The sequence below is a fragment of the Pinus tabuliformis genome, chromosome 9, assembly GCF_031772625.1.
Source record: "Pinus tabuliformis cultivar Carrire ecotype Pingquan chromosome 9, CPIR1, whole genome shotgun sequence".
NCBI classification, from domain to species: Eukaryota; Viridiplantae; Streptophyta; class Pinopsida; order Pinales; family Pinaceae; genus Pinus; species Pinus tabuliformis.
Window position 1 is genome coordinate 1,095,111,893 of NC_142307.1, and position 17,724 is coordinate 1,095,129,616.

Consider the following 17,724-nt stretch of genomic DNA (forward strand, 5'->3'; position numbering starts at 1 on the left):
TCCCTTGGGATGTTTCTAAGAGACCTATGATTGGTCCAGAAGATTGATCTTAAGAGAGAATGAAAAGTACATCCCTGGCTAAGAGGAGTGTTGCAAATTTAGTAGCCATGGTTGGTATTTTTATTAATAAAGGAAAAGGGAAATTTAAATTTACATTTATGACCCCACAAGTGTTAAGTTGGCCCCCTCCTTGATCAAGTCAGCCTGCCCAAGAGGCACATCTATTTGCATGGATGAACAACTATATATTGAGCCTATTCACTCTCCTTCAAGGCAGATTTTCGCATCTTTGATTTGAGGCATTTGCGAATTGACTAAGGCATCTATTCTCTGTGATATGCGAGCTGATTGAGGCATCTTATCTCTGTGGTAACTGGTATGCGAGCTTCTCTATGGTAGTATTCTCTATGGTATGCGAGCTTCTCTGTGGTAGTATTCTCTATGGTATGCGAGCATCTCTATGGCAATATTCTCTGTGGTATGCGGGCTTTTCAGTGGTACTATTCTCTATGGTATGTGAGCTTCTTTGTGGTATGTGAGTTGTTCTATGTCTCTCCCTAACTGAGGATGAGGACAAAGTTTTGTCCATACGATCTTATCAAAGCTATGTTATTTTGATTGATGTACAATTGATGAATTGAACTCTTTCTCATAAGGAAATATTTGTTGGGTTTTTCCCTTGTGGGTTTTGCCTTGGCTGCTGGCCTAAATTTTGGTGTCTTTTGTCTATTGTTTTCATTTTGATCTACTGCCCTACTGATGGTTGAAATTTTTCTAAGTATAACTACTTGATGATGTGAATATGATGTAAAGAAGTTAAAATGTATCATTAGAAGTAGTTACTAGATAGAAAATTTGCACTAGTCTTGAATCTTGATTGCACTAGAAAAATCAACACTTCCTCCCATCAAGTCAAGCAATGATAAATTATATATTTTTTTAGGTAACTAATGGAGTCCAAGTGATTTTTGGGTTGAAATATTAGTAGAGGGATTAAGTTGATGATCCTCAATTCAAAAAACAATTTGAAAATGCATATGGAAATTTTGCAAAAAATGTTGATGGTTTATGAGGGAAACCCCATTCAAAATGTCTTGTCAGTGAAGGTTCTTCTTGTCGATAAATTTTGCAACTATAATATGGAAAAATTCCATTCAGTAGCTATAACTTTAGGAAGCATGATAAGTCTAAGTGTTTTTTAGAGTATATATATATAATACCTTGTCAAGAAAAGCATGTTACAAGCCTATGAAGCCTCGGCCATGCAAGGAACCTATGTTTTTCTTATATAAAGCATGTTACAAGCCTATGAATCGGCCATACAAGGAAGAAAAGCATAGCTTCCTTGTATGGCCGAGGCTTCATAGGCTTGTAACATGCTTTATATAAGAAAAACATAGCTTCCTTGCATGGCTGAGGCTTCATAGGCTTGTAACATGCTTTTCTTGACAAGGTACTTCCTCTTACAATGATGCAACAAGCATAATCTTGCCCTTCCCTAATCCAGGGGCATCATAATGAAGTGTAGTTGACCTATAACATTCAAGAAATGTCCCTTTAGCCAAGAGGATGTGGATAGGGGCTATCTATTTCACCAAAGATGCCCAAGAATTGTACCTTTCCTGAACCATTTAAAATTGTTGGCTTGCATGGGCAAGATAACCCATGAAGTGCGAAACATGTCTTTGGGGGATTTGAACCTTGGTGGGGGGGGGGGATATCACCAACCCTACTTACGCAGTTGTGAGGTCATCAAGTTTCTCAACTTACTTGTAGGATTGCTTGATTGGTAGTTGGACCTGTTACTGCTCAAACTAGCAGGGGACCTAAGGGGGATCCCTAAAGGGCAGATGCTAGACCAAGGGCAACAAATGGAGACTTAGCCCATTGTCACCTTAGCCAAGGCTCCCTTCTATTTACGGACTTTCATCGATGTGAGGAGACCTAGTATATTATGGAGTCACCGATGAAGGATAAATCAATGAATGGATATGGAGTGACCCAAATAATCCCCATCCTAGAAGAGTTTAAAAGATGGAGCTTGCTTGCTTTCTAAGCAAGGTACAATGTCTTCTAGGAAAAGGAAGGGGGGATTTGAGGGTTAGGTTTATGGGATATCACTTGTGAAGGAGTTTCCCAATCCCTAAAATCCTTGTTGAAATTAGTATCCTGGATGGTTCTTGAAGAATTGTCTTTCAAAGAAATGGGACCACACGGGACCAAGTGGACCCGGTCTAGGTCAAGAGGAAGGAGTTTAGTAACCAATGGTGTCCTTAACCTAGACAAGGTAGGGGAAAGGATCAAAGAAATAATATTCACTTAAAGGTGTTGAATTGATCCAATAAGGTACTAGCCTTTGGGGATGCTAGGGAAAAGTTTGATCTCGGAGCTAGGGCTTGGCTTTTCTCACAACTCCATCATTGGAATGGCCTCAAATTTGGAGGAGGTCTAGAGGAAACACTAATGTAGGAGTGTATGGGAGATCAAAATTTTTGGAAGGCTAGTTTATCGGGAAAATGATGCCCTAAGTTGTTGAAGAATCTAGGGCAATTAGGTGTAGAGTGATTCTTCGGGACTAGATGACAATTTGTGAACTCCTTTTACTTTTCTTGTCTTTGTTAGTTGAATCTTCTTCTTCTCTTATTAATGCATGTGTGTGTACTTCATCAAACTGCTATCAAAACATAAAACTAGAACACAAGAAATTGGCTCTCTGCCAAGGCCAAAACCTCTCCTCTTAAGAGGAAAACCCTTTTGTAAGTTTTCTCTTATTGAAGCTTCTTTCTTGATCAATGCCAAACCCTAAACCCTTGACTAGAAGATCCTCCAAGCACAAGTCAAGTCCTTCCTTTTCTCTACACTATGTCTCCCTGGCACTTTTTCCACCTTCTTTCGGCACTTTGTTCCCTGGCACTTCGTCCTCCTTCCAACACTTCGTTCTTCCTTCCACTGTTAGTAGTTTTTCTAGAAGAGATACTTATCTTTTGTACTTAGTGATATCCTTCACCTAAGAATACTCCTTCCTTCTCTTGATCAACCAAGTTCCTTCTTGATGTATAGTGGTAGGCTTAGTGTGACAACACTGCAGCCCTAGTTCTTGCACGTGTGAGAGGTACCCTAGAGAATTAGGGTCCTTTTACCTCTGATAGAGAGAGAGACTTCTTCGCTTGACTTAAGAGGCTTTGTAGGCCTAATTTCTAACCCAAACAATGATGATTCTTGGACTGTTCTCTAGCTGCTATTGTACTCGCAAATTTACCCTCTTTTTCTTCACACGTGTGATTGTTTCTAGCTCTAGAAACAATACTATAACTTCACTTTTCTTCCTCCTTTCTTCGCTGCACTTTGGAGACCCTTTAGGCTTGTTTCCCTTCACTTCTTCTTGGCTTATATCTTCGCTGGTTTCAGAGATGCTTCATTGACATTGAGAGGGAGTGGACAACCTCTATATATAGAGGAATGTCCCTCCTTTAAGCTGACTTGATGCCGACTTGCTGTCCTTAGGCTGACTTGACTATTTCTTCATTATTTTGCTTCTTGAAGGCTTTCGTTGCAAGGAGATGACTTGACTTTGCTTGGAGGTATTCCTTTGACCTTTATACCATTTTATACAGAGTGTAACATGCCCTCAAATGGTGTTACATAAATACATTGACTCTTTGACTTCCTAGAAGCACTTAAACATGTGCTTGACCTACTTCAATGAGAAAGAAACTCACTGACAAATATCATAAAAATAATTTTTCTTTTCTTGAATAAATATAAATATCAAAGATACATTTATGAGCACTTAACCTAGTTACACTTTCTTCAACACTCCCTCTTAACTAGGGAGGTATTTATAAATCATTACAAGGTGTTTGGCTATTTTTCAATCTTGAAGAATTCACATAAGAGAAACCGGATTTGCAATCCATCTGTTATAGCATCATAATAACCAACATTGTTTCCACAGCAAGGCCTTGACTGACAACTCTATCTCTCAATAGATCAGAGCACAATGTTGGCCAGACTAATGAATTATAGACACCTTAGTCATTGTCTCTCAAGGTACATACCCACCTGGGTGTTCACTGAATATGACCTTCTAGGACTATTCTTGTCTTGGGTTCCCAGCCCTCAAAGAATATCGGTCCTCTTGCCTACTCTTGTCTTGGATGCCCTACACATCCTCAAAGAGTATCAGATGCTAGATGATTACCTAATCCTCCCATTCTTTCTTCCAAGTGAAGACAAGAATGTTGTCTCTACCACTTCCTCTCAATTGAGGAAGATATGGCCAAGTATCCTCTGACAAGGTACTTGTCCAAGTTCCTTTGTAATTGGGAACTTGTTATAACTCCCTCTTAGCTAGGGACTTGTCCATTCATCAACAACTTCTTCTTTGTGGGTCCTTTAGCTGCTTGATCTTCTTCTTTCCTTCGATGTCATGAAGTCTTGGTTCGAACTTCCTTTTGGTAGGGCACCATCCATTGATCACTTTCCTTCCTAGTTTGTCATGTTATTGCTTTCTTTGTGGAAAGTGGTATTCTTGTCATATATCAGGATCTCTTGTCATCTGGCTACTCCTTTGTCATCTTGTCCATGCTTCAGAATACTCTTCTCATGGATGCTTCGTTGAACTTGCTTGTTCCCATGCTTCGATCGAGTAGCCCTTCATGACTTCATCCTGTTATTGTTTCAACTTTAAGTTTTGCTAGATGGCTTTCTTCATCATGACATCTTTGTAGAGTAGAATCCATTATCTACACCTTTTGTTTCTCCAAGGCCTTCATAGGTGTCAAGGGTCTTTCCTTCTTTTGTTAGAGTTGTCCTTCCTTCTTTCGGGAGATATCTTCAAAGTATCTTGTCAGATAGTGATTGTTGGTGATCATGGTGTTCGTCACATGCTTGATCTCTTTCTTCATTTGCTTCTTCTTGGATAGATTGGTCAACCACCTTATGCGCCTTGTGAGATCACTTCTTCATTGCTTGCTTCTAGGACTAGTCAACATTCCTTCTTTACTTGCTTCTTAGTCAACAATTTTATACTCCTTATGTGAGTATTTCCTTTTGTTGACCTTCATTGTATTGTAGTACATGCCTTCGAGCATGTCATTGGTGAAACAGATTCTTTCCTACTTGATCATGTTATAGAACTATTCCCATGACTCAATAATATACAAATCATAACATGACTAAACTTTGATGCATACCTACCTCTCTTAGCTTCATTTAGTTGTCCTTCTTGCTTCATCTTAGCTTGCCTGCATATCATCCTTTTCTTGAATCCCATGAATGGAATTCCCAATGAAACATTTGCTTTGGTTCATGAACCTTCTTTTGAAGATTCCATCATAGGATCTTAAAGACCCTTGCCTTGCAAATGTTTCTTTTCTTTTGATGATGGAGGACTTCTAAGATTCTTAATCATGAGCAATTTTCTTTCATCGTGGATGAGGTCCTATACTAGGTATGTTCCTTCTACATGAATATCTTGAGCTATATCTACCATGCTCCTATATTCTAGAAGATATTTCTAGCCATGCATTTTGTTCTCATTATAAATGCTACTTCTACATGAGTATCTAGAACTCTATGTACTTCATGCTTCTAGATTCTAGAAGATGTTTCTAGCCATGCAATTTTATTTTATTCCTACATGCTCCTATCCTACTCAAAACTTTGAAAGAAGACTTTAAGTAAAGAGTTTGACTTAGTCATAGTAGAGATCCAGAAGATCTTCCTTCTTTTGCTTCTTTTCTTCTTCTTTCACCTCTTGAGTCATGTGAGCTTCTTCCCTCTTTCTTTTGTTGTTGTTGTCCTTCTTAAGCTTAGGACAATTCCTTTTGTAGTGTCCATATTCTTGGCATCCATAGCATTGGATTTTGGACATATCTTTGTTGTTTGTTCTTCGTGGACCAAATTTGCCAAATTTTCCCTTTCTCTTGGCCACGGTAGCAAATGCTTGCTCCTTTGATCCCACATCTTCCTTGGCTTAGAGTTTGGTTTCCTCTGTCTTGCATAGAGACCACATTTCACTTTGTGTGGTTGCTTCCTTCTTGGCATATATGCTTGATGTGAAGTTGCCCCAATCCTCAGGTAGAGCATTGAGTACTACAGTTGTCATTTCTTTGTCAGACATGACTTCCCCAAGCTCTTGAAGTTGATCCCTCATCTCAGAGATCTTCATGAAGTAGGGAGCTATTCATTCCTTTGATATCTTCATCTTGTACAATTCATTTCTTAGAGATATCACTTCTCCGGCTATGGATACTGAGAATAGCTCTACTAGCTTATCATAAATTTATTTTGATGTTTCAAATTTGGAGACATAAGGAATGAGAGAGTCCTTGATAGATTCTATTAGAATCCTTTGAGCTCTTGTCTCATCCTTATTGTACTTGGCTAAGGCTTGGGTTTGTTCCTTAGCAGGGATAGTGATATTCCCTTTGACATGTTCTAGAAGTTCATTCTCTTTGAGAAGTAAATCAGTCCTCTTCTTCCATGCAAGAAAGTTATTGGTACCTACCAATTTGTTGCTTTCCATGCAAAAATACATTGATGTATATTCAGAAGGGGAAATATACTTGATAGATTTTGAGATGTAGTTGACTTCTTTTCTCCTTGAGGTCTTGATGGCTTGCCTTCCTTGAATCTTGATGTTCCTCAAAATGTTTTCTCCAAGTGGACTTGCTTGATGATGAGACTTGCTTGATGATTTGTGGCTTGATGTAGGTCCCTCTTTGATCTGCTCTTCTTTGTAGTGCCTTTATGTAAGACTCTTCTTCTTGCTTTGTAGTCTTCCTTGATGAATGATAGATGGTAGACCTTCTTGTCCTTGAAGTAATTGAGACTTCTTGGCTTGAAGCTTCAACTTTGTAGATGTCCTTTCTTGATGAGTCACCTTATGAGTGTTCTTGAGATGCCCTTTCCTTGATGTGTCACCTTAGCTCTGATACCATGTTGAAGAATCTAGGGCAATTAGGTGTAGAGTGATTCTTCGAGACTAGATAACAATTTGTGAAGTCTTTTTACTTTTCTTGTCTTTGTTAGCTTAATCCTCTTCTTCTCTTAGTAATGCATGAGTGTGTACTTCATCAAACTGCTATTGAAACATAAAATAAGAACACAAGATATTGGCTTTCTGCGAGGGCCAAAACCTCTCTCCTCTTGAGAGGAAAACCCTTCGGTAAGTTTTCTCTTATTGAAGCTTCTTTCTTGATCAATACCAAACCCTAAACCCTTGACTAGAAAATCCTCCAAGAACAAGTCAAGTCCTTCCTTTTCTCTGCACTATGTCTCCCCGACACTTTGTCCACCTTCTTCCAGCACTTTGTTCCTCGGCACTTCGTCCTCCTTTCGGCACTTCGTTCTTCCTTCCACTGTTAGTAGTATTTCTATAAGGGATACTTATCTTTTGTCCTTAGTGATATCCTTCACCTAAGAATACTCCTTCCTTCTCTTGATCAACCGAGTTCCTTCTTGATGTATAGTGGTAGGCTTAGTGTGACAGCACTGTAGCCCTAATTCTTGCATATGTGAGCTACCCTAGAGAATTACGGTCCTTTTACCTTCGATAGAGAGAGAGACTTCTTCACTTGAATTGAGAGGCCTTATAGGCCTAATTTCTAACCCAAACAATGATGATTCTTGGATTGTTCTCTAGTTGTTGTTGTACCCGCAGATTTACCCTCTTTTTTTTCGCACGTGTGATTGTTTCTAGCCCTAGAAACAATCCTATACCTTCACTTTTCTTCCTTCTTTCTTCGCTACACTTTGGAGACCCTTTAGACTTGTTTCCCTTCACTTCTTCTTGGCTTCTATCTTTTCTGATTTCAGAGATGCTTCATTGACATTGAGAGGGAGTGGACAGCCTCTATATATTAAGGACTGCCCCTCCTTTAGGCCGACTTGAGCTCGACTTGTTGTCCTTAGGCCAACTTGACTATTTCTTCATTATTTTGTTGCTTGAAGGCTTTCATTGCAAGGAGATGACTTTGCCTTTGCTTGGAGGTATTCCTTTGACCTTTACACCATTTTATACATAGTGTAACATGCCCTCAAAGGGTCTTACATAAATACATTGACTCTTTGACTTCCTAGAAGCACTTAAAAATGTGCTTGACCTACTTCAATGAGCAAGAAACTCATTGACAAATATCATAAAAATAATTTCTCTTTTCTTGAATAAATACAAATATCAAAGGTACATTTATGAAGACCGAACCTAATTACACTTTCTTCAACATAGGTGACCCAACTTGGATAGACCCAGGAAAAGGTAAAAGAAGTTGGTTTAAGGTGGCCACCTTTTGGTAGATCGCTGCCTTAATCTTGGGAGAATGGAGTCTATGATGAATATGAGTGAGGGCCTTTGGTTCTTGGTCGAGGAGGTCTCAAGACTACTTCGCTAACCTTCTAGGTCAAAGAGAAGCAATCTTGCAGCTTTTATACTTCCATGTGCAAAAGGTGATGGCTTATCAAGATAAATTCATTGATAGAATTACCCCTAGGAGATTTCATTCACATTACATGGCCCATACATTGAGAGATGCTATAGTAGAGACAAAATTCCACAATTTAAGTAGTAAATGCATGTGACAATTAGCCCTAAAAATAGTGAAAATCCCAGTCCAATTGTTAAGTTATGGTATGTTCTATGCTTATAACAGTTTACTTCTTTTTCTTATTATATTCCACCGATTAGCAATCACATGTACATAAAGTAAAGTGCAGATAGAACATTAAACGATTGACAGAAAACAAGCCAAGACAAGAGACACAAGATGTAGCGGCTAGCCAGGGACAAACCCCACAATGTGTGGGGAAACCCTTTGATCAAATCTTCTTTTATCTTCAATAATTCAGCAGAGAGAAATAGTACAATAAATCTGATTCATATCAACAGTAGCAAACCCTAGATCAACAGCATCAGCATTAGCGGCTTCATTATCAAACTAGGGCAGACGATATCTCATAAACCGACCGTCGGATTTACTTCATTCCACCACCAAAAGTTTCGGCTTCCAGAGGAGGTTCAGATGAACCTACAACGCAGTTCAGATGAGGAGATCTTATAGGCCACGCAAGTCAATCTCTACTTCTGCAGTTGCAGCTTCAGTGTCAGCAGTTTCCGGCTTCAAACTAGGGCAGTCGATATCTTGCAAACCGTTCGTCGGATTGACTTCATTCCACCACCAAAAGTTGCGGCTTTCAAAGGAGGTTCAGATGAACCTACAGCGCAGTTCAGATGAGGAGATCTTCTAGGCCACGCAAGTCAATCTTTACTTCTGCAGTTGCAGCTTCAGTTTCAGCAGTTTCCGGCTTCAAACTAGGGCAGTGAATATCTTGCAAACCGTTCGTCGGATTGACTTCATTCCACCACCAAAAGTTGCGGCTTTCAAAGGAGGTTCAGATGAACCTACAGCGCAGATCCAAAGAGGAGATCTTCTAGGCCACGCAAGTCAATCTTTACTTCTGCAGTTGCAGCTTCAAATTCAACAGCTTCCGGCTTCACATGTGTGAGAGAGAGAGACCCATTTCAGCGCACTAGAGAAGAGACTCATATATGCGCAGTATAGAGAGAGAGATGTGATGAGATGAGTGAGTTCAAATGAGGAAAAGTCCTCTTATATTTATACACAATGTTGGTGGGTGAATAGATGCGACTGTTGGGCTTCTGAGCCTACATGAGTTGTAGGTCGGCTTGATAATAATTCCATAATCAAAATAAATTCATATCTCCATGAATACTTATCGGAATTGGATGATCTTTATATCAATCCTACACCTCTCGACGAGAGGAATCTAATAAAAATATTATTAGCCATGAATAAGATGACCCACATGAAGTTTTGTCCTGGTTGCCAATTTTAACACTCCCTCTCAACCATGGAGAACTTCATCTGCAATCTGTCTATCGGTCGTTACTATTCATCCATCAAATGCACTGCCCTGTACAGCCTAACCCTTGCCCTGCTCTGCTCTATTCTGCCTGTTCTGCTTTGTCTTGTTCTGCCTGCACTGATCTGTACTGTTTTGCTCTGTTCTGCTCTGCTCTTTCATTGTTCTGTTCTGCTCTGCTTTTGTCCGAATTATGAAGAAGAAGAAATGATCGAGGATGTATCATACTGACTCAAAGTCAGTCTCAGAGTATGTACCACTGGTCCCAGACTAGTCTCAACCAACCCAAAGTCAGTGTCATAGTGAGTACAACTCCAATGGTCCCAGACCAATATCATCCTCCACTGACTCAAAGTCAGTCTCAGAGTATGTACCACTGATCCCAGACCAGTCTCAACCGACCCGAAGTCAACGTCATAGTATGGTACAACTCCTACCACTGGTCCCAGACCAGTATCATTGATTCTAGATCAATGGAGGTCATCCTAGCGTAGGGAGTACGATAGTTAAAACGATGCATCCATCAGTACTACTATGGTCCCTAACTTCATTTCCCTGCTCATTGATCAGATGAGAGGTACTTCCCATGAGTCCCAGACTGCATGGTAGGATGCCTCGACAGGAGAACTAATCAATCCTGTCCTCACAGGAGAACACATCAATCCTTCTACAATTGCCATGGAGAACACATCAATCCTGCTACAATCTCCATGGAGAACACATCAATCCAGGCCTCACAGGAGAACTAATCATCCTGCTACACAGGAGAGCGAATCATCTGTTCCACAAGAGAGCGAATCATCTTGTCCCACAAGAGAGCGAATCATCTTGTTCCAGTGCGCACCACCAGGGGAGGGTGAGTCACCCTGTGGTCGTATGTTGTTCCAGTAAGAACCACAAGCCCTCAGAGCTCCTAGAGCTCAATGTATGCAACATGCAGGACCCTTGCACAAGGGTTTCTTGCCGACTCCAAGTCATTTGGGAAAATCACAGATTAGATCTTTCCTCGGGACTTTGACAAGGTGTATCAACCTGTACATCATCTTAATGTGATGAAGTTTCCTTGCTCATCGACTTACCATATCCTAGATGATGTCTATCTGCTGGAGCAATTGACGAATACGGGATTCCTCAATAATCGAATCCCACCTCTGGTTGTTACAGAGAATCACAGTGGTATCCAATGTAAATCCAAACAGCTCACTGAAGAGCTTTCACAACCAGACTGCCTTACACGAGGTTATGCTAGCAACAATATATCCTGCTTCGGCGGTGCTCAAGGCCACCGACTTCTGCTTCCTGCTCATCCAGGATATCGAAGCAGATCCCAAGGTGAAACAGTACCCGGAAGTGCTCTTACGGTCCACCACACTGCCTGCCCAATCCACATCAGTATATCCAAGTAGTCTCACATCTCCGGCAGTGTATCTTAATCCATGAGAGATTGTGTCCTGAAGACATCTCAGAAGATTCCTGGCATCAATTCAGTGAGGCTCAACCAAATATGAGCTCACAATGCTAACTGCAAAACTTATGTTGGGACGGAGGTTCACCAAGAACATCAATGCGAATGAGTTTTTGAAATTCAGAGGCATTTCCAAAGTCTGGTCCGACATCACTACCATATAACTTCTAAAAGTTAAGATCCTCGAGGTAGTCACAGGCTTGCAGTCCATCATACCGAATCTTTCCAATATATTTACCACATATTTTCCTTGAGATAGGAAAATTTCCCTTGGCTTCTGCCACACTTCAAGTCCTTGGTCCTTCATTTCAAATTCAGAAGCCATCTCCCTCTTACATTTGTGAATGAGAGGGTTTGCACCTGTTAGAAAGAAGTCATCCACAAACAACACCAGTATGAGAGGCTTGTCATCTTCAACCTTAAAGTAAAGGTTAGGATCAGCTTCACTCCTAGTGAATCCCAGCTTCATCAAGTAGCTATCGATCCTCTCATACCATGCTCGGGGTGCTTGCTTCAGCCCATAAAAGCCTTCTTCAACCTGCATACATGAGATTTTCAATCATAAATCTCAAACCCTTCAGGTTGCTCCACATAGACCTCTTCTTTGATCGAGCCATGCAAGAACGCAATCTTGACATCCATCTGATGTAGGTTCCGTCCTTGTGAAGCGGCAAGGGTTATGATTGAGCGGATGGTTGTATATCTGGCAACAGGTGCAAATATCTCATCATAGTCTATACCTTCCTTTTGGGAGAAACCTCGAGCAACAAAACGAGCCTTATACTTTTCTGTGCTTCCATCTGCTGCATGCTTTATCTTGTAAAGCCACTTGGAAGTAACAACAGTCTTGTCCTGGGGTCTGGGAACTACTTCCCAAACATCATTCTTTATGATAGACTCATATTCTTCGGTCATAGCATCCTTCCATACTTGATGCTTGACGACATCTGAGAATGACGAAGGCTCATTTTGTATGATCGTGCTCATGATGGTCAGGTATCCTTGATACCTATTAGGTTTCTTACTTTCACGAAAGGTTCCTCGGGGTGCAGCATGTCCTTCAGCATCATCAAGTAACCCCTTAAGCCATGAAGGGCTCTTCCTAGAAGAGGAAGGCTCATATGGAGGAGGATCAATCGGATCCATGGGTTCTTCTACATCAGGCATTGATTCATCATCCTTTTCTTTCGGTTCCCTCGTGTCAGCTTCTTGAGAGCTTCTCAAAGTCGGAAGATTGATCACCTTGCTGAGAACCATATCTTCGTCAAAGGTGACATCATGACTAATTATGACTTCCCTTTGACCGGCTACATAGATTCTATAGCCTTTAGTATTTTCACCATAGCCCACGAAAATTCCCTTCTTTCCAGATGCTCCCAATTTATTTCTTTTCTCTTTCGGCACATGAAAGTATACAGGGCTTCCAAAAATTTTTAAATGAGAAACATCAGGTTTCTTGCCGGTGAATTTTTCTTCAGGAGTCTTGGAACCCAATGCTTGATGAGGGCATCGGTTTTGTACATATACGGTGGTGATTGTAGTTTCAGCCCATAGAAACTTTGGAAGTCTTTGATCATGTAGCATGGCCCGGACAGCTTCCATCATCGTGTGGTTCTTCCTTCCCACCACACCATTCTGCTCAGGAGTATGTGGTGTAGTAGTCTCCCTCTTAATGCCAACCTCAAGTATGCCTGAGTAAACCAATTGTAATATATCGGAGGTCTTGCTTTGGCTTGAGGGGAATGGTCCCCTTTTGAGCTTTCCTTTGGCACATCCCGGACATACACCTTCTTTCTCTACTTGGAATTTGGGCATCCCTGTTACCATTTGTCTTACATCGAGTATAGCTTTATAATGAAGGGGGGCAAACCTCTAATGGCAAAGTTCGGACTAAAGAGTTGTGTCACAAGACATGACACCAAGCGGACTTCCATCGACCTGATATGATGAATCAACACTAAACCCAAGAGTAAAGGCATTTCCATATACATACCTTGCCATTGCTTAAGGTTACCTTGTAGCATTTGTCTTCCATTGCCGAGATGGACACTAGGTTCTTTTTGAGGTCAGGTGCATTTAATACGTCCTGGACTTTCTAGCCTTCTTGAATGGTTGTCCTCTTCCTCGATCCCCATCTCTCCTCTTACCTTTGCTGTTGAATTTGTCATTCCTTTGATTTGCCATCAAAGGGATTTTGATCATTGTCCCAGTGTGATTCCTTTCTATCAGGGCACTCCCTTGCATAGTGACCTGCTTTATCGCAGATGTAACATCATCCTTTTCTTCCACCCTTAAATCCAGCCTTTCTTTTCGATTTAGACCCAGAATTATTTCTTTTCTTATCATGAGAAGAAAAAGCAGCAGGAGGACCTTTAAGCAAGGGCATTTCCTGCTCTTCTACCCTTGTTTGTTCTTGAATGCATCTAGCCATTAATTCCTCGAAACTAGGAATTATATTATTGTTCAGAAGAGTAGTCCTGAACACATACCATTCAGATGGTAATCCTCCGAGAGTTGTGAGTGCCATTTCTCTGTCAGTAATGGTTTCCCCAATAGATAGGAGATCGTTCTTGATCTCGGTGATTCTTAAGAAGTATGCTTGCATACTTTCATCTTTACCCTTCTTGATTTCCCTCAACTTATTTCTAAGAAACAAAACTTGATTTGCATCATTAACTTTAAATAAACTCACCAGTCTGTCGTAGATTTCCTTGGAGGTGTCTAGATCAGAGATGTAGGTCATCAAGCGCTTGTCGATAGAGTCCCAGATGATCTTCTTTGTTTTGACTTCTCCATTTTTCCATTTGTTCCAGGCAGCAGCAGATGCATTTGATGAAGGCTCAACAATATTGCCTCTTACATGGTCCATCACTCCTTGATCTTCAAGGGTTAGATCGATAGACATCTTCCATCCGTGATAGTCAGCTTTCTCACGGAGCTTGTCTTCGGCAGGAAAGAGTGTTGAGGACCCCATAGTTCTTTTACAATAGCCTTGCCAATCTTCTCTTCAGTGATTGCTCTTGCTCTTGCTCGGGCTTTGTCTTCACCTCAGCTCCGATACCATGTTAAGTTATGGTATGTTCTATGCTTATAACAGTTTACTTCTTTTTCTTATTATATTCCACCGATTAGCAATCACATGTACATAAAGTAAAGTGCAGATAGAACATTAAACGATCGACAGAAAACAAGCCAAGACAAGAGACACAAGATGTGGCGGCTAGCCAGGGACAAACCCCACAATGTGTGGGGAAACCCTTTGATCAAATCTTCTTTTATCTTCAATAATTCAGCAGAGAGAAATAGTACAATAAATCTGATTCATATCAGCAGTAGCAAACCCTAGATCAGCAGCATCAGCATTAGCGGCTTCATTATCAAACTAGGGCAGACGATATCTCACAAACCGACCGTCGGATTTACTTCATTCCACCACCAAAAGTTTCGACTTCCAGAGGAGGTTCAGATGAACCTACAGCGCAGTTCAGATGAGGAGATCTTCTAGGCCACGCAAGTTAATCTTTACTTCTGCAGTTGCAGCTTCAGTTTCAGCAGTTTCCGGCTTCAAACTAGGGCAGTCGATATCTTGCAAACCGTTCGTCGGATTGACTTCATTCCACCACCAAAAGTTGCAGCTTTCAAAGGAGGTTCAGATGAACCTACAACGCAGTTCATATGAGGAGATCTTCTAGGCCACGCAAGTCAATCTTTACTTTTGCAGTTGCAGCTTCAGTTTCAGCAGTTTCCGGCTTCAAACTAGGGCAATCGATATCTTGCAAACCATTCGTCGGATTGACTTCATTCCACCACCAAAAGTTGCGGCTTTCAAAGGAGGTTCAGATGAACCTACAGCGCAGTTCCAAAGAGGAGATCTTCTAGGCCACGCAAGTCAATCTTTACTTCTGCAGTTGCAGCTTCAAATTCAACAGCTTCTGGCTTCACATGTGTGAGAGAGAGAGACCCATTTCAGCGCAGTAGAAAAGAGACTCATATCTGCACAGTAGAGAGAGAGAGATGTGATGAGATGAGTGAGTTCAAATGAGGAAAAGTCCTCTTATATTTATACACAACGTTGGTGGGTGAATAGATGCGACTGTTGGGCTTCTGAGCCTACATGAGTTGTAGGTCGGCTTGATAATAATTCCATAATCAAAATAAATTCATATCTCCATGAATACTTATCGGAATTGGATGATATTTATATCAATCCTACACCTCTCGACGAGAGGAATCTAATAAAAATATTATTAGCCATGAATAAGATGACCCACATGAAGGTTTGCCCTGGTTGCCAATTTTAACACCAATGTATATGACAAAGTAAATCAAGAATAACATGAAAAGAATGTACTTACATGAAATAGAATATATCCAACCATCCATAGTTTGACAAGAGATAAGCTCCAAGATAAGATAGTCCAAATCCACACAACAAAATTCATCCATAAAGCTCCAATTCATCCTCTAAGAAAAAGTGCGAAATTCTCAAGGGAGAGAAGAGATCTAATCCAAAAGTGATGATGAGCAAATGAACTCACCTCACTTGTATTTATACACTAATGAGGAGTTCGAATTAGCCTCCTTGGCCTACATAAGCCCAAAAAATAAAATAATGTTCTAATAATCCAACTTTTGGTGACAAGCCCACCAAATTAGCTCATAAATGAAAGAATAAGCCTCTCAAGAGGTCAAATAATAATCTATGCATGTCATAAGGCCCTCTAAGCGGCTTAATGAGGTCCATGGGTGATATAATGAAGAATAGGACCCTCAAAAGTAGTGGACAAGGGTTGGCCCCTTGTAATAACCTGTGGTGCTCCAAATGACATGTGGGGGCAAACAAGTGTCCTCACGGGTCTCCAAACACATCGAAGATGCCTGTAAATCATTTGCAAGGGCTAGGATGATGGTGTAGGTGATGCCACATCATCGTACAAGCCCTGGATCATCTGCTTAGTGTATGGAGCAAATCTGGGGCCAGCTGGGCATGATGGATCAAATGCATCTTCCTCATCCAATAAGTGAACCACGAGTAATCTCTGAATGGATGTGGGGTTCCATGGAACGCTGACTATTGCTGTGGAGGCCCATGGCTCTCAATGCACACTGTACATGTGCCAATGTAGCCCTTTGGAGGGTTAGGATCCCGTATAGGGAGACCAAACCCTAGATGGAGACCATCTGCAATCCTGCATAAGATCCAATGCATCCCCTAGCCTTCCAGTACAAGAAGTCATTAGAGAAATCGAGTAAATAAGCTTAACAATCATGGACCACAAGTGGGGATTTCATAATGGCCTACCCTTCCATAATGGGCTTCGGGATTTGCCATTGTCTCTTAAACTCCAAATGAGTTAACCAAGAATCCTATTAGGTGGTTTATACTTTTAAAGGGGATAATATATTCAAGGTACATCCTTCGAAAGGTGGTGGCATGTGACAGATAGTACGGGGATGAGAAGGGGCAGCCCTGGGTCACATGTTGGGGTACAAGGGTAGCTAATAAGAGGGAAGCCCACACTTGGGTTTATAATGTATAGGGGGAGAAATCGTGGTACATGAGGTGCCCTGACCTTGACTTTTCCACCCTTATTTATATGCCTTTTGCCTTTTTATGATTTTCTTTGATTAACTGCTCACGATGCATAATATATAGCAGTGAATACCCCCTTTTAAGATAGGGAGGTTTATTGTTGTTGAAGAATCTAGGGCAAGTAGGATTGATGTGATTCTTCTTAACTTGATAACTATTTTTGAGGTATTTTAATTTTCTTCTTAGCACAATCTTCTCTTTGACATTATTAGAGTGTGTGTTTCTTATTTCATCAAACCGCTACCAAAATCAAATAGACAAGAACACAAGATGTTTGGTTTTCTGCCAGGGCCAAAACCTCTCCCTCTTGGAGAGGAAAACCCACACATAATTCTTCTTATAGAGATTCCCTTTGATGAATACCAAGACCTTGACCCTTGACCTACTAGGCCACTCCAAGACCAAGACACCAATCCTCTTCTTACTGTTGAGATCATCATCAACATTGTTGCTTTACCTTGATCATTATTCTTGCACCTTCACTGAGATGACTGTTGTATCATATCTCCATCTTCACTTAGATCATTACTGCACTCTTACTGAGATCATCATCACTGTTGCACTGAGATCATTACTACACCACTGATATATTGAGACACCATCAAGACCACAATTGCATCTATGTTGGGATCATGACTGTATCTAGGAAGTAAGCCGAGATAGAGTGTATCACAATGTGATCACAAAGATCCTTTTCATCACCAATATATCAAGGCTGTAACCACGTTTAGTATGCTGAGATAGTTTGTGACTGCAGTTATATAATGAGTGTTTGCTGAGA